We start from the raw sequence: 17,801 nt of genomic DNA, 5'->3' as shown, positions 1-17,801 counted from the left end.
GTACCAGTTTCCTTTATCTCGAGAGTGCGTTGAGTAGAAGTTTTTACACGTTTGTTAAAGGGACCCTGCAACAGTTCAGATAAACGCTTTCACCCTTTCGTTCGCGTCCGAAAGCACAGCCAAAGCTTCAGTTATCTCCAGCAAGGAGCGGCACTGCGTGATTTGCTCGTCGAATCAAATGCGCCTTCCGTCCCTGCTTTGCTTTTGTGAATTTCTTTTTGAAGTGGCTATCGCATGCGTTAATAGCTGCAACCGAAAGAAAGCTGGCCAATAGCCGCCACACCACCGCCACTGTAATGACGTAATTCCAGCGGTCGAAGAAGGCCAAGACCGGGAGAGGAAAATCTTTTGAGGAAGCTGTTATTTCTGGCCGAGGTACTTTGCGGCCCCCTAATCTAAGCACTGCTGGTTGGCTGCGTTCTGCGAGCATTTAAGATTTCGAAAAAAAGTTGAAAAAAGTGTTGCAGGGTCTCATTGATTATCTCATATCTGGATATATGCCCTGCTTGTCAACAGTTGCTATCGTTATTTTACCACGTACAGCGTACGTGAGCGTAAGCAGTGCAGTGTAGCCATCGCCTGCTCGTCTGCTCACTGCTACTAGAGCGCGTTGTCTCTTCGATTTGTCATTTTGGACGGCCCAGAACTTTTTTTTTGCCGATAGAATTCCTATTACTGGAGCAGCCCTGCACTACCAAGCGAAGTTATCAGTGTTATTTTGTGAAAAAAAGAAGAAAAAAAACGCAGGCAAGCGCAGGGAGACAAGCCGGCGTTGCGAGTGGACGACGCTGCTTTTTATATATTTTAGTGTGTAAAAAAAAAAACCTACTTGGGCATAAGGTAAGAAAACAACATTTGGGTAAAATTACATAAAAAAATCAATTTATTTTATAAATGACTTAGTGGGAAATGTAGTGAATGCAGGGAGAGGGCGCCGCAGTCGACCGGTGTGGTGTTCGCCCGACGGTTTTCATTCCTACCCCAACAGGCCGTTGTAATGGAAAACCTGCCCGGACGGCAGATATGTTCATTCTCTAGGGACTATACCCGTACAAAGATGGTAGTGGCAGCGAGTGTGAGAAGAAGAGCAACGGAAAAGCGAACCTTTCGCATTCGCGTCCCCGCGTTAGCTATGGCATAAGTGCGGAACAGCGCAGCACCCTTCAAGGGAGGAAATATTCTGCAAATTTCTAGTGTACAAAGCCAAGAATTTAGTTTGTCTCAAAGGAACGAGAACTTTTGAGCACCATTGTTTTGTCTCGTCTAGTTTTAAACTGGCCCGCCATTGTCGCCACTCGAGCAGAAGGCGGGAACTGGAGCACAAAATGGGACATTTATGCTAAAACGGGTTCCTTCCGCGACTTTTCTGCAGCCTTGGTATTTCGTAAACTGCACACGGTGTTCGCCAATGTTGATAAGGAAAGATTGTCCTCAACCTCCGTTTTCAGTACAGTTAGTGGGTGAGTGAGTGAGTGAGTGAGTGAGTGAGTGGGTGGGTGGGTGAGTGAGTGAGTGAGTGAGTGAGTGAGTGAGTGAGTGAGTGAGTGAGTGAGAGAGAGAGAGAGAGAGAGAGAGAGAGAGAGAGAGAGAGAGGGGGGGAGGGAGGGAGGGAGGGAGGGAGGGAGGGAGGGAGGGAGGGAGGGGGGGGGGGGCGAAAAATGCGGTTGTGAACGTGCAGGTTACTGCGATCCCCACTGCGAAGGGTTAGCCCCGTAATTCAGGACTTTCTTTAAACTTTTGAACTTGGGGCGGTATCGTCTTTTTTTTTTGTCAGGGAACAAATCCTGAACACAAAAAAAGGGAAAAATTTCAACCCAATATGTCATGATGAGCGCTCCGCTTTTTGGAAGGCGGGGGCGCTTGGTAACAATGTTCTTCTGCATTTGAAGTCTGGAAGGCAGTCACACATTTAAGTGGCGCAAAAGATACTTGCTCGACTCATAAAAAAAGTCACAAACGCTATTTCTCAAAACTCTCCATGGTGTCCTCTTGAGGGTCGCTCATACACCTGCATTCCATCATCTGGACAAACAGGCGGAGAAATTTACTGCGCGTATCACGCAGGCTTCAGGCGTCAGTATGAGGGCGTCGCCTTACGTCTGGCGCGTAATTATCGTGGGTGCGTGCCAGTCGTACAAAAGCTTTTAGTTAGTAAAAAAAGTGGGGGTGGTATTAATCTGGTCTTTCGTCTCCCTGTATCTTGTGTGCAAGCGAAGCACCTTTGCTAGCCTTCCGGTGATCTGTAAGGCATTGATCATACGTAAATGATTGATGAGCTTGCTTTTTATTCATATGTACATACATGCTGATATCTTGAACTTCGACGTAAAAATTAAGTTCCCGTTCGTGTGCACTTCGGGCTTTTTTCTGCTCTCCATCTAAATGACAGGGGCTGTATTTAGGAATATAGTTCCGCGCAAGCGCATAGATCCAAGCGCCTTGCTCTGTTTTATGACCAACGTATTGAGTGGAAAGGGGGTGGTGGAGGAGGGGAAGAGCGGACGTCTGCGCGAGCACAAGTGGCGTCTCCTCATCCCTCAAATCGTTTGACTGCGCGTGTCGGGCGCTTTGAGCGGGAAAAGGGTCTCGTGGGGAGAGAGGAGTCGATTCAGTTTTAATTGCGTTGGATGCGTGTTCAATGCAGGCGTTAAAACTGCTCAATGCAGTAAAAACTGCGTGTTCAATGCAGTAAAAACTGCGTGTTCAATGCAGGCGTTAAAACTGCTCAATGCAGTAAAAACTGCGTGTTCAATGCAGTAAAAACTGCTCCGCTGTTTTTACAGCGGAGCAGTTTAGGGCTGACCCTGACGACAGTCTGTGCTGGTATCGTTTCGCGCCCTTCGTGGAGCAGGTTTCTCCGCCGCGCGAAAACCGCTTCCCAGTATACAGAAAATTCGTTGGAAAATAAAAACAAGTACTAGGGCCCTCGTATTTTGATATGGAGGTTTATATTGCCACAAGGAAAATTTCTTCCCAGCAATGCGCTTGTGCTTTGAGGAGAAGCCGACCTTGAGGGCATCGTTTTCTGGGTTTTCCGCATTGGGTTTTCCGCATTGTGTGCTTCACAGTGATCCGTGACGATCTACGGAGGGACTGTGATTATAGAAAACGGGTATAACTCTCGTGTTATCGAAATTATCCCGAAACAAATTAGAACAGTTAGTCGTTAAAACTACTATAACGTTACGCAGAAGGAAGATGTCGAAGCTAAGTGGGATTTTCGTAAAGACAACCCGCAGCTACGCTGTTTCTGCAGGCTTCACACTGGGTGGAACCGGGTTTAGCTTTATTTTTTTCTCGGTGGCGTCTCTATTTGCTCTGCACGCGTTTGTTCATCGGCACTTGTCTTTCTACATGGGCTGTGTGAGCAGAAGATACTGCTCACATGGGCTTTGTGAGCAGAAGATACTATAGCGACATCACTTCTTCTGGAGGGCGACTGTCTAAATATGGAAGGGCGTTCGCTATACCCCCGGCGTGCATGCTGAGAGATGGGTGGTGGGACATCCCCCTTCCTCCCCCCCTCTTCGCCCCGGCGTAGCGCGTCAACGTTTCGCACCATTTCGGTGTTCATTCCTCGTAAGCATTTGCGGGTCACGGCGGCCGCTTGAGGCAAACCTCGGCTTTTGTGTCCGTCATGCTGTACTGCTTTTGGAGGTAGTTTGCAGCGAGGCAACCGATGACGTGGGAACTTTCTCTTGAGCTGATTTGATTTTTTGTGCTAGTCGATGTTTATGTTCTGCCTGGTTTTACTATGAAGTGCATCGGTGTAAACGTCTAAGATAATTTGCGTGTCTTATACCCCTAAAGCGTGCTTTGCCTGTAAGGCTTTGTGGTATGAGTAGAAGCTTGTCTGCGAAGTTGTGAAAATTTGTAAGTGCATTGCTGCCGGCAGCCGGTGTTTGCGCAAGCAGGTTTATTTTGTCTGCACTGTCTCTTGATTAGCTGAATGAGCCTGCTTCGATTTAATTTGCGTTTGCGCCTGTGAGCATCGATCACTGCGCGCTGTTCTAGCGTAACGCAGTGTCTGCGTGTACCGAACGTCCTTATTGAAGTACCGAACGTCACTAGTTCGATTCCGGCTTAATAATATTCGTTATTGCTAAAAGTAACTATTTTTCCCTTTTTTGTCATTTTATTCACGGTCACCCCGCTTTTGATTTTACAACTTGGTGACTGTGCGTACGGGTATCGTCGGTTCTATTGCATCCGGAGTTGTTTATTTGAAGCCCTGTTTATACTGAACGGCTCTGCGTTAGCTAAAGTGACACAGGATAGGCTGTTTTAGATCATGGGTGGAGTTGGACGCGGGTAAAACATCAGGGAAAGCAATACAACAGCGCTGTTGAGGAAAGTAATGACTGCCGGCGGTATAACCTACGGGCTACTGTGTCTGTGCCAGCGAAATATACGCAACTATCTTGTTTTGAGGTTTAAGGGCTCATTTATATAAAAGTCGCGGAAAAGTTCAGTCTTAGCCGGGCTCCCAAAAGAATCAGAAACAACACCCACTGTGATAACAGGGGATCGGCGTACGTATGGCACATTACTTGAACGCATCACGTTCCTATTCCTCTTCCTTGGGCGAGATAGGGAGGCGCCGTTTTGCTCTGCTGTTTACTTTTTTCGCCGCTGTTGCTGATGAGGACTGCAGTAGCAGTTCTCGCTCGGCTTCTTACGTTGGCGAGGACAGGATTCATGAATAGTCGTGTTGACAGCGACGATGCGCCGTGCCGACTGTTAGGACCCATTTTCGCCCTGTTTACGGCGAAGCATGCTTCATATTCTGTTTCAAAACAGGGTAAAAAAAAATAGGAGAGGGCGAGATTTATGCATTAAGTCAGTCTGTATGCGCATTTCAGGCGGCGGTTCGCGTGGCGGAAATTGGAACGTCGAGATAATTGGAAATATGCCTCCAGAATCGAAGAAGCAATGATACTGTGGTCGCCTTTTTTCTTCTTATTTCGCGGACAGCAGAATCGTTTTCCCCACATAGCAGTCCAAACCAAACGAGGCCCTGTTTTCTTCCAATGCGTCGTTTTGATGAAGAGCAAGATGTTTTTTTTTTCTTATTAGAGTATTGACTTGCTGCTTAGGTGTCGAGTAGACTCGGGCTTCATTCGTTTCCTGATAGAATTATCTTGCTTTTGCCGGAAAACGCGATTCTTGCCTTGTGCGTTACCTTTTGCTTCCAGTGCACGGCACTTGGGACTGAGGAGAAAGGTGGAGCTAGTTTCGCAGCATGGGGCTTCAGTGCAGCAACCACGTAGTGCAGGCCAAATTCCGTAGGGTGTTTAAACTTCGCGGGGCCGTATTATCCCGAGTATCATTGCGCATTCCGAGTTCAGAGCGGCAAGCTAATACCAGAGTCCTTCAATGCTTTACATTGAAGGACTCTGCTAATACGTAGTGCGCGCGTCACGTCGACGCGGGCCGTGCTGCGGCCGCGGTTGCGGCAACACCGCTTCCGGAAGGCAAAACACTCAAATTGAAGCAGGTAGAATGATTAACTCACCTCGTTCGGCTTGCCGGTTTGTTCTGTCCTGCGCCATCGGTACGCATAGAAGCCCATACTACGTCCGGTTTGTTGAAACTTCTTTTGTTCGCAGAAAGGCACAGAGAACGTGATTTACATCGCTTCTGATTCCGCAGGATGCAGAGTGTCTAGTCTGTTATACGATTTTACAACCTTGAACTTCGACGTAGCCATCGCACTGCCATTTGAAAACCAGTTTTTTCGTGTTCAACATTACACGATGCGAGGGGCAACTACAGTTGCGAACCTGTTCCCGGAATGCCAGTCTGTCCGTTTTGCCTCTGCTCCCAACTGCGACTTAACAGCCGAGTGTTACGACGTGTTTGGCATGCTACAAATTGCGCCTGGCGGATTGCAGTCAAAGCGGTGGATGTCATTCGAAGCACGAATACGTAATGCTGCCGGGGCACGCGACGATGTGCCACTCCCTTAATTCCTGGCCCGCGAAGTTAATTTTTACCTCGTTAGCGGGCGTAGTTCACGCCTCGCCCAATTGGCGATGAATATTGAAAGGGTCATTGACGCGGCGTTAGACTCGTTGCATTGAAGAGCACGTCTTTTGGTCGTAAACTACGAGCTGATGAACAGGCGGCTATGTGCGAGTAAATTTTGTCATCTCTCGCTTCTTCGTCGTTTTCTTTGTTTTTTCCCCCCAATTATTGCTTGCTACCGCACTCGATCGGGCACGGTTTCTGGCCCTTGCGCTCATTTCTCTCCAAAGCTCCCCGACTTGTCACGTGGTATAACGCTGACCTCGTTTTATTTCCCCCCTTTTTTGTCGGTATCCGCGTTCGTCTCGTTCCTACATTTCCCCGGTTGAAGCGTTCCCTTGTCCCGAGCGAGAACGTCGAAGAGAGACGGCCGTTGCGTGAGTGCGTTCCGAACGGGGAACAAGTTGGGCCGGCCTGTTTATTGACTATTGGTTCCGCCGAGCTCGTTTAAGCGCGGAATCGCTCACCGCTCGGAGCGCCTCGGCACGTACACTTTCCCCGGCTCACTCTCGTTTGGCTCACCCTTGCCCTGCGATCCTGCGGGGGGCTCGGGGGAGAGCCCGATGCTGCCGTCGTTCGTGCGCTTGTTTAGAGCACGTTTCCGGGGAACGCGCTGTTCGAATGCGAGCATGTATACGTTGGGCCAGCGAAAAAAAAAAAAGAAAGTTTTTGTATTCTCTGATTGGCGCGTGTTACAAGACGTCGCTCAGACTTCAGGCGCGCGTCTTTCCCCTTCCTTGCGAAATAAAGTTAATCGGGGTTTTATGACTCGCCTCCTACCTTCCGATTCTGTCGTCGTTTTGTTTTGGTTTCGATGGTCGAGCTTCGTCGGGGGGTGGTGCTTCTGTTCCCGCATTCTTTTGCAGGGCTGTCTCCGACTGCCGGCGTGGAATTTCGAAAACATTTCGGAGACAATAGCTATAAGTAGATTTTTGAGAATAACTGAGGATGGAGTTTTTTGTTTGTGCGAATCGACGCTTGTCAAAAACTACAAGCTCGCGAAATCGTTGTTTGAGATGGCTCGGTGATCCTTTTTTTTTTTTTGCGAGAGTTATTGCGTGAGCTCCACGATCTTCATGCTTTAAGAACGCCTTGTTATGCTGCTGAGCAAGAATCCTGTGATCAGGTGCTATGCAGGAAGATCGCGTCTCATTCTTTTTATTAAAGAGGACAAATCTATTTTGTGCATACGCGCGTTGTCCGTCGCTGTCGCCATTACAATGGTAAGGTGTGGGCGTGCGTGTGGTTAAGGTACAAAGGCCGAGTTCGTTGGTAATATTAAGAGGGCAACTGTGTTTTCGATAATTGCGCAGAGAAGTGGAGGCTTTTGACGGTGCACTCATAATCTTATCGCTAAGAATTCAGACTTTTACAGTATCTATAATAGGAGTATAAATGTATAAAGCAATATGAGAATATAAAACGGTATAAAACAAGTTTTTTATAGTTAAAATCGTTTAATACCAGTGACCTCCATCGTGCGGTCTAGGTTAATTTAACTTTTCAAAGGCGAAAGGCATAAGTGCTTCATTCTGCGAAAAACAATCGTTGTTCCCCGGTCAAAAAAATGACCGCAGCTGTATAAAGTAAATAAAAAAAAAAGCTCGCGTGACCCGATGGGATTTGAACCCAGGACTACACATGAGAACTCCATTGGGCTAGAGAACCCGATTGAGCTATCGCCGCACGTTGCCAGTAACGAAACAAAAGTTAAAGCAGTGCATGCCGTGTGCCCGTCGAACTTGCCGGCACGTGAGTAATGCAGGTGCATCTGAGCGTCGCAGAACTATGATTGAGGAGAAGCCGTGGCATGTGTCACAAGTTTGCCCGTTGAAGTATTTCGTGCCAAAAGACGATGAAACGAAAGCAAAGAATTCGACGCAAGCGCGGTGTTGCGGAAAAGAAGCCGGTCGAAGTAATTCGCGCCAGAAAGCGAAAGGACGAAAGCGGAGAAAGAGACGCAAATGCTATAGGGAAGTAGTTAATAAGTGCCGCCAGGCATTCGCCTTCAAAGCACGTAAGCAGACATGAGTGCCTCGAGAAATTTTTCTCACAATATTTCACTCTTATATTAAACCGTTCTTTATGATGCCTTGAGTTAACGACTAACTGTTCGGGTTTAAACTCTAAGGATACCTAAGCCGTAATACTGGTTTCTAAAAGACCACAGCACCTGCCGCGCCAAGCATCACAAATGGTGCCTGTAAAGCGTGCTTTGGCTGTAAGGCATCCGTGTTATGAGGGGGAAGATTACCTACATAGCTGTAATGACACCGTTTTTTTTTTATCTTTGCTTGTGATCAGGTTGCGTAGAGGGAGGTGAGTCTGAAGAAATAGTGAAGCAGAACAACCGTGTGGCAGATAACGGGCCTCCTGGCGTATTTTGTTATGTAAATATAAATGTTAGTATTGGTCTTTCTGCCGCATGTCTGCCCCCATACTTCAGTCTGTTTGTGTTGTTGCTGAGTGTACTTAAAGTTTATTCAAGCGCCTTTCGCTTTTTTCTTCTTCTTGCTGAGTATTACATAATGTGGCAGCACACAAAAGCAGTTGTAGTCCTGATAATAATTTTGATGGGAACATGGCACTGATGTCTGCTCTTTATACATATAAATGTGCCAGTCACTTTGCATTGCGCTTGGAATAAATGATTTTCAGTCTTTCTCATGCCTAAATCATTACACTGGGACACTTGGTGAATATTTTTATGTCTACGTCTTCATGCACTGTTCACTGTTGCCTCTGATCTCCACACGAGCAAGCACCCCGCACGGGGCACCTTGAGTATTCATGGTGACGGTACTGGCGATACCGCGGACCCCGAGCCCCCAAACATAAGCTGGATCCAACCGTGGCGATGTGTTTATAGGTGGAGGGTTAGAAACCACGAACGGTGGCCGTCGGAGCCCAGGTCAAGCTCCGGCGGATGGGCTCTCTGTCTGTTCACCAGGCAGGGAGCTCCGGGACCTCTCAAGCTATTAGGGTAAGGTTTGAGACGAAAGTACCCCCGTCCCCTACTTTTTTCCAATGCCACATGGATAAATCAAAACCCCCCCGCAAACCCGATCGGTCCCTGAAAAGGGGCCGCACCGATGCTACGTACCCACCCCTTCCAACTCTCACTCACCCGAAACCTGATAACTATCCCCGATTCTTGATTATCGAATCCCTTGAAAAAGACAAGCCAGTTGCCTCAATGTTCGTTTTTCTGACTACAAAATTCATAGAAGGAATAATCGGTAAACACTACAAAGCCAAAAAGCAAAGAACTGGAGAGTTGCTGGTAGAAGTCACCACCCAGCAACAGTCCACAAGCCTCCTGAGCCAGACCCGTATTGCCGATCTTGGCATCAAGGTCACGCCCCACCGCAGCCTCAACAGCTCGCAGGGCGTGATCTCAGAGTCAGATCTGGCAAACGAGACGGAAGCCGATCTTCTAGAAGGCCTGAGAAATCAGGGTGTGACCGCAGTCAGGCGGATATCCATAAGACGAGATAACAAGGAAATACCTACCAGGCACATAATTCTCACTTTCGACCGTGCAACTCTTCCAGACCATATCAATGCAGGATTCATCCGGTGCTCTGTCCGAGCGTACATCCCGAATCCGCGGCGCTGTTACAAGTGCCAGCGGTTCGGGCATGGTACCAACTCGTGTCGGGGCCAACTAACCTGCGCCAAGTGCGCGCAACAAGGTCATCACTCTGATAATTGTCCCTCTAACCAATTGCTTTGTGTGAATTGCAAAGGACCTCACGGCGCGTATTCGCGAGCCTGCGAGACATTCAAAACTGAAAAGAAAATCATCAACGTCAAAGTCACGGAAAACATCACCTTCCCGGAGGCGCGAAAGAGGTTCGCCTCTTTCCCCCTGGGGAGGTACGCCGACGCAGCTCGCCGGGGGGCGGAGCGGCGTCTAGTTTCGGCGGGGACCCAGTACCGCGAGTCGGACTTGGTCCCGCCCCCGCCCCCCCCAGGGTTGCCCCAGGCAGCCCAACCAGCCTCTGCACCGCTAGCTCACCCAGCAGCGGCTGTGGTGGCAACAACGTCTGTTGGGGATGCCGCTGCATCCACTGCTTCCTCTCCACCGGCCCAAAGCACATGCAAGGGCACGGAGATGGAGACGGAGGCAGTCGCAGCGACCCCCTCCTCCGCCTCACTGCCGGTGCCATCTGTGGTGCTCCCCACGCCTTCGGCACTGGCAGCGCAGGCAAAGAACACCCGAAAGGGTACAATGTCAAGGGGGCCCAGTCCGCTGGCCACCCCCTTGCCTTCAGATGACGACATGGACGTCGAGCCCTTCCGGCTTCCATCGCAGCGGAAGGAACGGGCTGCGACGTCCAGGTCAGTAGAGAAGGCCAGAAAACCCCTTCCAAGAGTGCAAGCCCCGAAAGACCCTACATAAATAATCACACTCCAGTAGCTCTGAACACATAATAATGGGAAGAGAAAATATTGTTCAATGGAACTGCAGAGGCCTTCTGAATAATCTTGACGACGTGTATGAGATTCTGCATGCCAATCAGCCAAGTGTAATGTGTGTTCAAGAAACACACCTGAATTCCAAGAACACACATTTCTTGAATAGTTACCTGGTATACAGAAAGGACAGGGTTGGCTGCACACACTCTTCTGGCGGTGTGGCCATAATCGCCCGCAAATCCTTAGCATGCCACCCTGTCACCTTGAACACTATCCTTGAGGCTGTTGCAATTCGAACAATAATATTTAATAGGTTGATAACGGTATGCTCCATATACATTCCTCCTGATGTTTCACTTTTAAGCTCTGACTTCGAGGCGCTGGTTGACCAGCTGCCCGAACCGTACATCCTTACAGGCGACCTTAATGCTCATAACTATCTTTGGGGCTCTTCTCGTACGGATGCCCGGGGTCGCCTGATAGAGAGGTTTCTTGCATCCTCTGGAGCATGCCTTTTCAACAATAAACAGCCTACATACCATAACATAGGACACAACACATACTCATGTCTTGACTTGGCGATTGGCTCCGCAGTTCTCTTTCCTCTTCTCGAGTGGGGTGGGGGCACTGACCCATATGGCAGTGACCACTTCCCCACCTCACTCACATACATAGGTAAAGGCCCATGCAGTCCATCTTCCCATAATAGGTTCAATGAAGCACGAGCTAACTGGAATACATTTACAGAGACGTCCAAACTACACCACACATCCATAGGACACCTACACGTCGAAGAAGCTACCCAACTCCTCACGACGCACATCCTCGACGCCGCCGAAAAGTCCATTCCCCACGCCTCTGGTGCCCCGCGCAACCAGCGGAGGCCGTGGTGGAATGAGGACTGTAGGCGGGCGCGAGAGGCCCAGAACAAGGCGTGGGGTATCCTGCGCAGGTACCCCACGTCGGGAAACCTTTTATTGTTCAAGAGGGCTAAGGCGATGGGAAAACGTGTGCGCCGTGAGGCAAAACGAGAGAGTTGGCGCTCATTCGTAACATCCATAAACTCTTACACTGACTCTCGCAAAGTCTGGACACGAATACGCAAACTAAAAGGACAACAGACACACAGCCTGCCCCTGGTCAGTACAACAGGGGACAAACTGGAAGACCAGGCTAACACACTCGCACAACACTTCCAACACGTGTCCAGTTCAGCACACTACACTAGCACTTTCATGAAACACAAACAATTGGCCGAAAAGAAGTCTTTACGTGATAATGATAAGTCAACCTCCTCTTATAACTCGGAGTTTTCACTTCATGAGCTGAGGACCGCTCTGAGCACTTGTAAACCCTCAGCTCCAGGCCCAGACAACATCACATATACAATGATACAGCACCTACACTCAGAAACTCTTCTAACACTCCTGCACCTATATAACAAGATTTGGCTTTCGGGGCACATTCCTCGCTCTTGGAGGGAGGCCATAGTAGTGGCTTTCCTAAAAGAAGGGAAGGACCCTTCCTCTCCTGCTAGCTATCGACCCATTGCCCTGACCAGCTGCCTGTGCAAGCTTCTCGAGAAGATGATAAATCGCAGGCTCGTGTACTTCCTTGAGTACAACGGTCTTCTCGAGAGCTGCCAGGCAGGCTTCAGGGCGGGGCGATCAACGAACGATCAACTCGTAGCTCTTGAAACATATATAAAGGATGCCTTTGTGCATAAACAATTTTGTCTTACGGTGTTTTTCGACATAGAGAAAGCCTATGACACCGCTTGGCGGTACGGTATCCTCAGTGACCTAAAGTAAATCGGTGTTGCGGGCAACATGTTGAACATCCTTTGTAGTTATATGTCGGAGAGAACTTTTCGCGTCAGAGTTGGTTGTGCACTGTCAAATGTTCACGTGCAAGAAAATGGCGTGCCGCAAGGTGGAGTGTTGAGCTGCACCCTCTTTATAGTAAAAATGAACTCTCTTGGAAAGGCACTGCCACCTACAATCTCTTATTCTATGTATGTAGATGACGTGCAGATATCCTTTAAATCGTGTAACCTGTCCATCTGCGAACGTCAAGTCCAGCTCGGCGTCAAGAAACTTGCCGGCTGGGCTGACAAGAATGGCTTTAATCTTAATCCCGCGAAGAGCTCTTGTGTTCTGTTCTCCAGGAGGCGTGGCGTCTACCCGGACCCAGACATCACTCTTGCGAATGTGCCAATTCCTGTGAACAAGGAACACAAGTTTTTAGGTATTTTATTCGACGAAAAACTTACATTCATCCCACATATCAGACAGCTCAAATGCAAATGCTTAAAAACAATGAATACTCTTAAGGTCCTCTCACATCAATCTTATGGGGCCGACAAACAACTCCTGCTGCACCTGTACACAGCGTTGGTGGGGTCTCGGCTCGACTACGGCAGTGTCGTATATGGGTCGGCTACAAAAACAGCACTGAAAATGCTCGATCCAGTGCTGCATCTTGGCCTTCGCCTCTCATGTGGCGCATTCCGCACTAGCCCTGTTGAAAGTCTTTATGTCGAGTGCGACAAATGGTGCCTAGGCCATCAGCGGGAGTATGTTGACCTGTTGTATGCATCCAAGATCGTGTCTCTGACCAACCATCCTTTTAATCCCATCATGGACGATACATCAAATTTACAACTCTTTTTAAACAGGCCATGTATTTCCTTACCGTTCTCTCTCAGAGTTAGGGAGGAGGCTTCTGCACTCCATGTCCCCCTTTCAGACACGCACAAGACACCCATTCATAATTTCATCGCACCATGGCATCTTCGTCCTGTAACATGCGATCTGTCATTCATTCGTGTTGAAAAAAATAGGGTACCCAGGAATGCAATTCTGCAGCACTTCCTGTTCCTTCAGGACAAGTACAGGTGCGCAGAATTCTATAGCGATGCGTCCAAAACTAATTCCACTGTCTCTTGTGCAGCGCACGGACCAAATTTTAGAGTTATCAAAACAATGAATTTTCACAGCAGTATTTACACGGCAGAAGCGTATGGCATTTTACTCGTGTCAAATCACATCCTCGAACATAAGATTCAAAAGTCCATCGTCTACACAGATTCTCTAAGCGTTGTGCAGGCACTGTCATCAGGAAGATCGTCAAAAAACTATGTAATCAATGTTCTTTTAAAGTTCATAATGACTGCATATGCTTCAGATTTAGAAATAACCATATGCTGGGTACCAGGTCACTGTGGGATCCCTGGCAATGAGACCGCTGATCAAATGGCTAGTGCGGCTGCTCTCATGACCACAGTTGACATAACAACAGTACCTTACACCGACCTAAAGACACACATCAGACAACAGCTTCGTAACACATGGCAACTACACTGGAGTCAACAAACTGACAACAAACTACACGTAATAAAACCACAACTGGGACGCTACATAACTGACTCACACAACAGATACACTGAAGTTGCCCTGGCTAGGCTGCGGATAGGCCACACACATGCGACGCACTCCCACCTGCTCACTGGAACTTCGGGACCCACGTGTAGCAGGTGTGGAAAGGGCCTATCCGTAGTCCACATACTAATCACATGCAAGGCACTTGACACAACATGACACAAACACTTCCCTGAACTATACAGACGACACATTCCTTTGCACCCATCATATTTTTTAGCCGACGAACCCATGTTTTCTAGTCAGCGTGTTTTTAAGTTTCTAGCTGAGGTGAACTTTCTGCAGCTCTTGTCATATCACGTGTAATCATCCTGGCCCTATACACCAGCCATCTCCATTGTCTTGTTTTGCACCACTTTATTGTCTTTTAGTCACATGTTGTAGTATTTACGGTCTCATCACAATCCAGTAACTTCTTTTTGGCGCTCTTTGCCCATAGTCGGCCTTGCGCCAATAAAACCCAACTATCATCATCATCACACGAGCAAGCAAGCAGAGGTATTGAGCGACTGATTTACACCACTTTTGCGTGTGTGTGTATATATATATATGTGTGTGTGTGTGTGTGTGTGTGTGTGTGTGTGTGTATATATATATATATATATATATATATATATATATATTGTGACGTGAAGTTTACAATAATGGTTGTAAAGTGATCGTGACAGATATGAATATTAAGTGCAGTGAGTAGACTGCAGATTTGATGAATACAGCTATGCAAACTTCAAAGCTCATAATACAAAGTAAAATTTCTAGCCCTGTACCGAATGCTGCAGAGTGGATTGATGCGAAGGTACCAAATGTACAGATGCGCTGGTTCTCGTTTATCAAAGGCTGGTTTTCAGGTGGATGTGCTGGAACGATAAAGCACTTTGGGAGGCTATATTACTGTTATTTGTTACTTTTTCTGTGAAAGTACTTCTTGCTTACTCATTGCATTTATGGATCCCTAAGTGGTAATTGCAGCTGTGTGAACTTCATATGGATTAGTAAACACGTCGTCCACAGGGTCGGTCTTGTTTTGCTGAAAGCAGCAACAGTTGCTTGCGCATGATATTTATGCAACTTTGTCCACTAACTTAATGAGTGAGGGTAGCTTAGGCACTTACAAAAAAGAAATACTTAAGGTTTTATTATACTCTTCGTGAGAGGATTTATAAAGCTGTATTCAGTGGGCACTGTTTGACTCCAAGTGCGATTTCTAGTACTCCAATAACGGCAATCGACTACAGCTCCAGGAGCAATGGCGATTGATGATTCATGAATAACTTTCACTAATTTCCTTGGCAATGTCACTGGCAGTGCTGTCAGAATAGATAGATGGGTATTTTTATTTCCCTGTGTAGAATATAGAATACATTATGAGATGTGACAAAAGGATAAAAGCTTCTTTATGTAGTAATGGTAGTTCCGTCAGTGAGCTCAAATTTTTTTCACCCTGCAATGATTTCATAGGTGTCAAGTGTCGTCATGCATGAGCCACAAGAAATGCTTACATTCAGCAGCAGTGTTATCAAAGGCACTCCTAGGGGGTGTGACATGCCCAAGCGGCGATAATTTGGGGTTGCTAGGTGGCCGGCCTTGTTATGAGATTTTAAGGGTATGACAGAGCACCGCAAAGAAACCAGGAACGTCACGGTTGCGGCAGTCACACTGTGCCATGATACGTGGTTCAACATGTCGTTTTGACTCTAATGACACTGTCTTGCTGATATCTTTCATGCCGTTTTAACTCCCAGTGGCAGTGTTGCGTCATAACCGGGTGACACTTGTAGAATATATGATCTGGGAGTCAGCGGTGGAAACATCTTTGAACGTACATTTCTTTTTAGGCGGTTGTCAGAACACCTACCAAACTCTCTTTTTATTTGTCGGTTGGTAAGACGTGGTGCAATATTTCAGCCGCCGGTGTCGGAATACTTTACTAATAAATTGGTCTGCATAAAGTTGAGAAACTGAACGTGAATCGGGGAACAAATGTGCAGCAGTGACGTCGTGAGGGAAGAACGTTGGAATCTGTCGCGTCGGCACTTGCTTAGTTCCATATTATAGGATATGTGGCATCAGAGGGGTGTGGCACCTTTTAAATATTCCCGTGTTTTTTTTTATTGTTGCCATTAAACTTCCAATATTTTTTTTATTTTAAGGCAGTCTTGCTTTTGTTTTCCACTTTCATCATCTCCTTTTTTCTTTTTCTTTCTTTTCTTCTGAAGCATGTATTGTGAAGCATCGGTTTTTTTTCACCTTCTTCACACTTTTGTTGCATGAACAAGCCGTAACCAGATGAAGTGCAATTGAAAACATGAAATTCTTTCAGTTTTGTAAATATCAAGTTGGTTCTGTGCTGCTTTTTTGTGTGTGTGTCTGGCAGACAGTGATTGTTCTTTTGCACTGGTGATTGTGTGAATGTGGAGCTCTGCCGGAGAACGTTGTGCATGCCGGCGTTTTATGTTCTTGCATAATCTCAACGCTTTGGCGCATACGCACTGTTTCCAGATCTTTTTTAAGGATGCACAGCCGTAAGGGTGCGAGGGATGAAATCAACTGCAGTCAGGCTATTTTACTTCCTGATCAGTTCCGTCCCACCACATTTCCAGCTTATTCCTTAATAAAAATTTTACGTGCAATTGGAAATTTTTTTAGATGTATCCAGATTTGCTCCAAAAATATCCGCAGAAGTTCACACTTAATGTTCTAGTTTCTGGAATGCTTTTTGATGCTTGACTGCAGTTTCTATTCATCCTTGGTCCTGCAGCGTGCATAAGGCCCTTGGAGCCGAGTTTGTTTCCACAGGCCAGTTTCTCACATCCCAAATGTGCTTAATTAAGTAAAGGCCAATTTTGATTGAAGCTCTGCAACTTATTTATTACTGAACCTAAATTTTTGTAAAAAAAAAAGAAAAAAGCTGCCCGGTTTCAAGAGTCCTTCATACCTCACGTCATACATTATCAGAAGTAAGTTATACAAATATCAGTTATAAGAAAGCATTTAAGCATTTATTGGGACCCTTAAGCTTTAAAAAGCCCAATATTTTCTTGCATACACTGCTTCTGATGTACATTGCCTGTGATGCCGCTCCGTTCATTGGACCCCAATCCTTCGAAATCTTTCTATTTTTCATTTGCATTGCCAAGCTTCTCTTGACGGGCATTTATGTTTGCAGCATAGTAAAAAAAAAAAGACCTTAGCTTTTTTTTTTATTTTGCGTGATGCCTGACACCGAATGTTACATCATCTCCTCCTCAGCCCTTCTGCCCCACCAATATCTCGATTTCCTCTCCAACTGAACCTCCCAACCCACATTGCGCTTTCGCATGAACGCTAAGTGCTTGTTAATTTTTCTTTTTACCCACACCCATCTCTGTACCTCCCCTTCTTTCTCTGACCTGAACCGCCGTCTCTTGACTCGGGGACTCCCAAAACTTTTCTTTGCATGCCTTCACGTTGGTTGGCGCAGCCGTTCTGTAATGCCCAAGTATACGCCTCTGGTAAGCCCTCATCATCATCATCAAGCTTCCACGGATCCTCACCGCCTTATCTTTCCTTTCCCAGACCTGCCGGCCTGAGCGCGCCGGCGCATTTGGCTTTACCAGTTGCGTTGGGGGCTGTGTAGGAACTCCGTGTTTTGAACCCATAGGCCATGGAACTGGTCTAGGACAACATCTGCTATTTTAGAGGTCCACGCAAAATTGGTGTTCATTGTGAGCTTTATATCTTGCAACTGGTAAGGCTGGAACGCTGCCGTCGTTCGGCCGGGGTCATGGCGGTAACATCTTCCTTTTGGCTCGCGGGGTGGTCACGTGCGGTTAAAAATTTCGTGTTTTGCGATTAAGCCTTTTTATAGTTTGTTTCTATTTCGATGCATGATTCTAATAGAAAATTCAGCTTGAACGAACTAGTAAAACTATA

General features: G+C 47.1%; 1 long non-coding RNA gene across 1 annotated transcript in view; it reads left to right on the top strand.

Annotated features, from left to right (window-relative positions):
• LOC144168402 (uncharacterized) overlaps positions 1-17,458 on the top strand; it is a 116,002-nt gene extending 98,544 nt beyond the window's left edge. Inside the window, exons 3-4 of the long non-coding RNA XR_013322178.1 lie at positions 17,350-17,380; positions 17,445-17,458. This is a non-coding gene — a long non-coding RNA (uncharacterized LOC144168402). The remainder of the gene's footprint in view (positions 1-17,349; positions 17,381-17,444) is intronic.
• The last annotated feature ends 343 nt before the right edge of the window (positions 17,459-17,801 follow it).

Source organism: Haemaphysalis longicornis, unplaced genomic scaffold, assembly GCF_048455015.1.
Source record: "Haemaphysalis longicornis isolate Haplotype H1 unplaced genomic scaffold, Haemaphysalis longicornis Haplotype H1 scaffold_2, whole genome shotgun sequence".
Taxonomy (NCBI): Eukaryota; Metazoa; Arthropoda; class Arachnida; order Ixodida; family Ixodidae; genus Haemaphysalis; species Haemaphysalis longicornis.
Note: the sequence above shows the minus strand (reverse complement) of the source record. Positions and strands in the feature narration are given on the sequence as shown.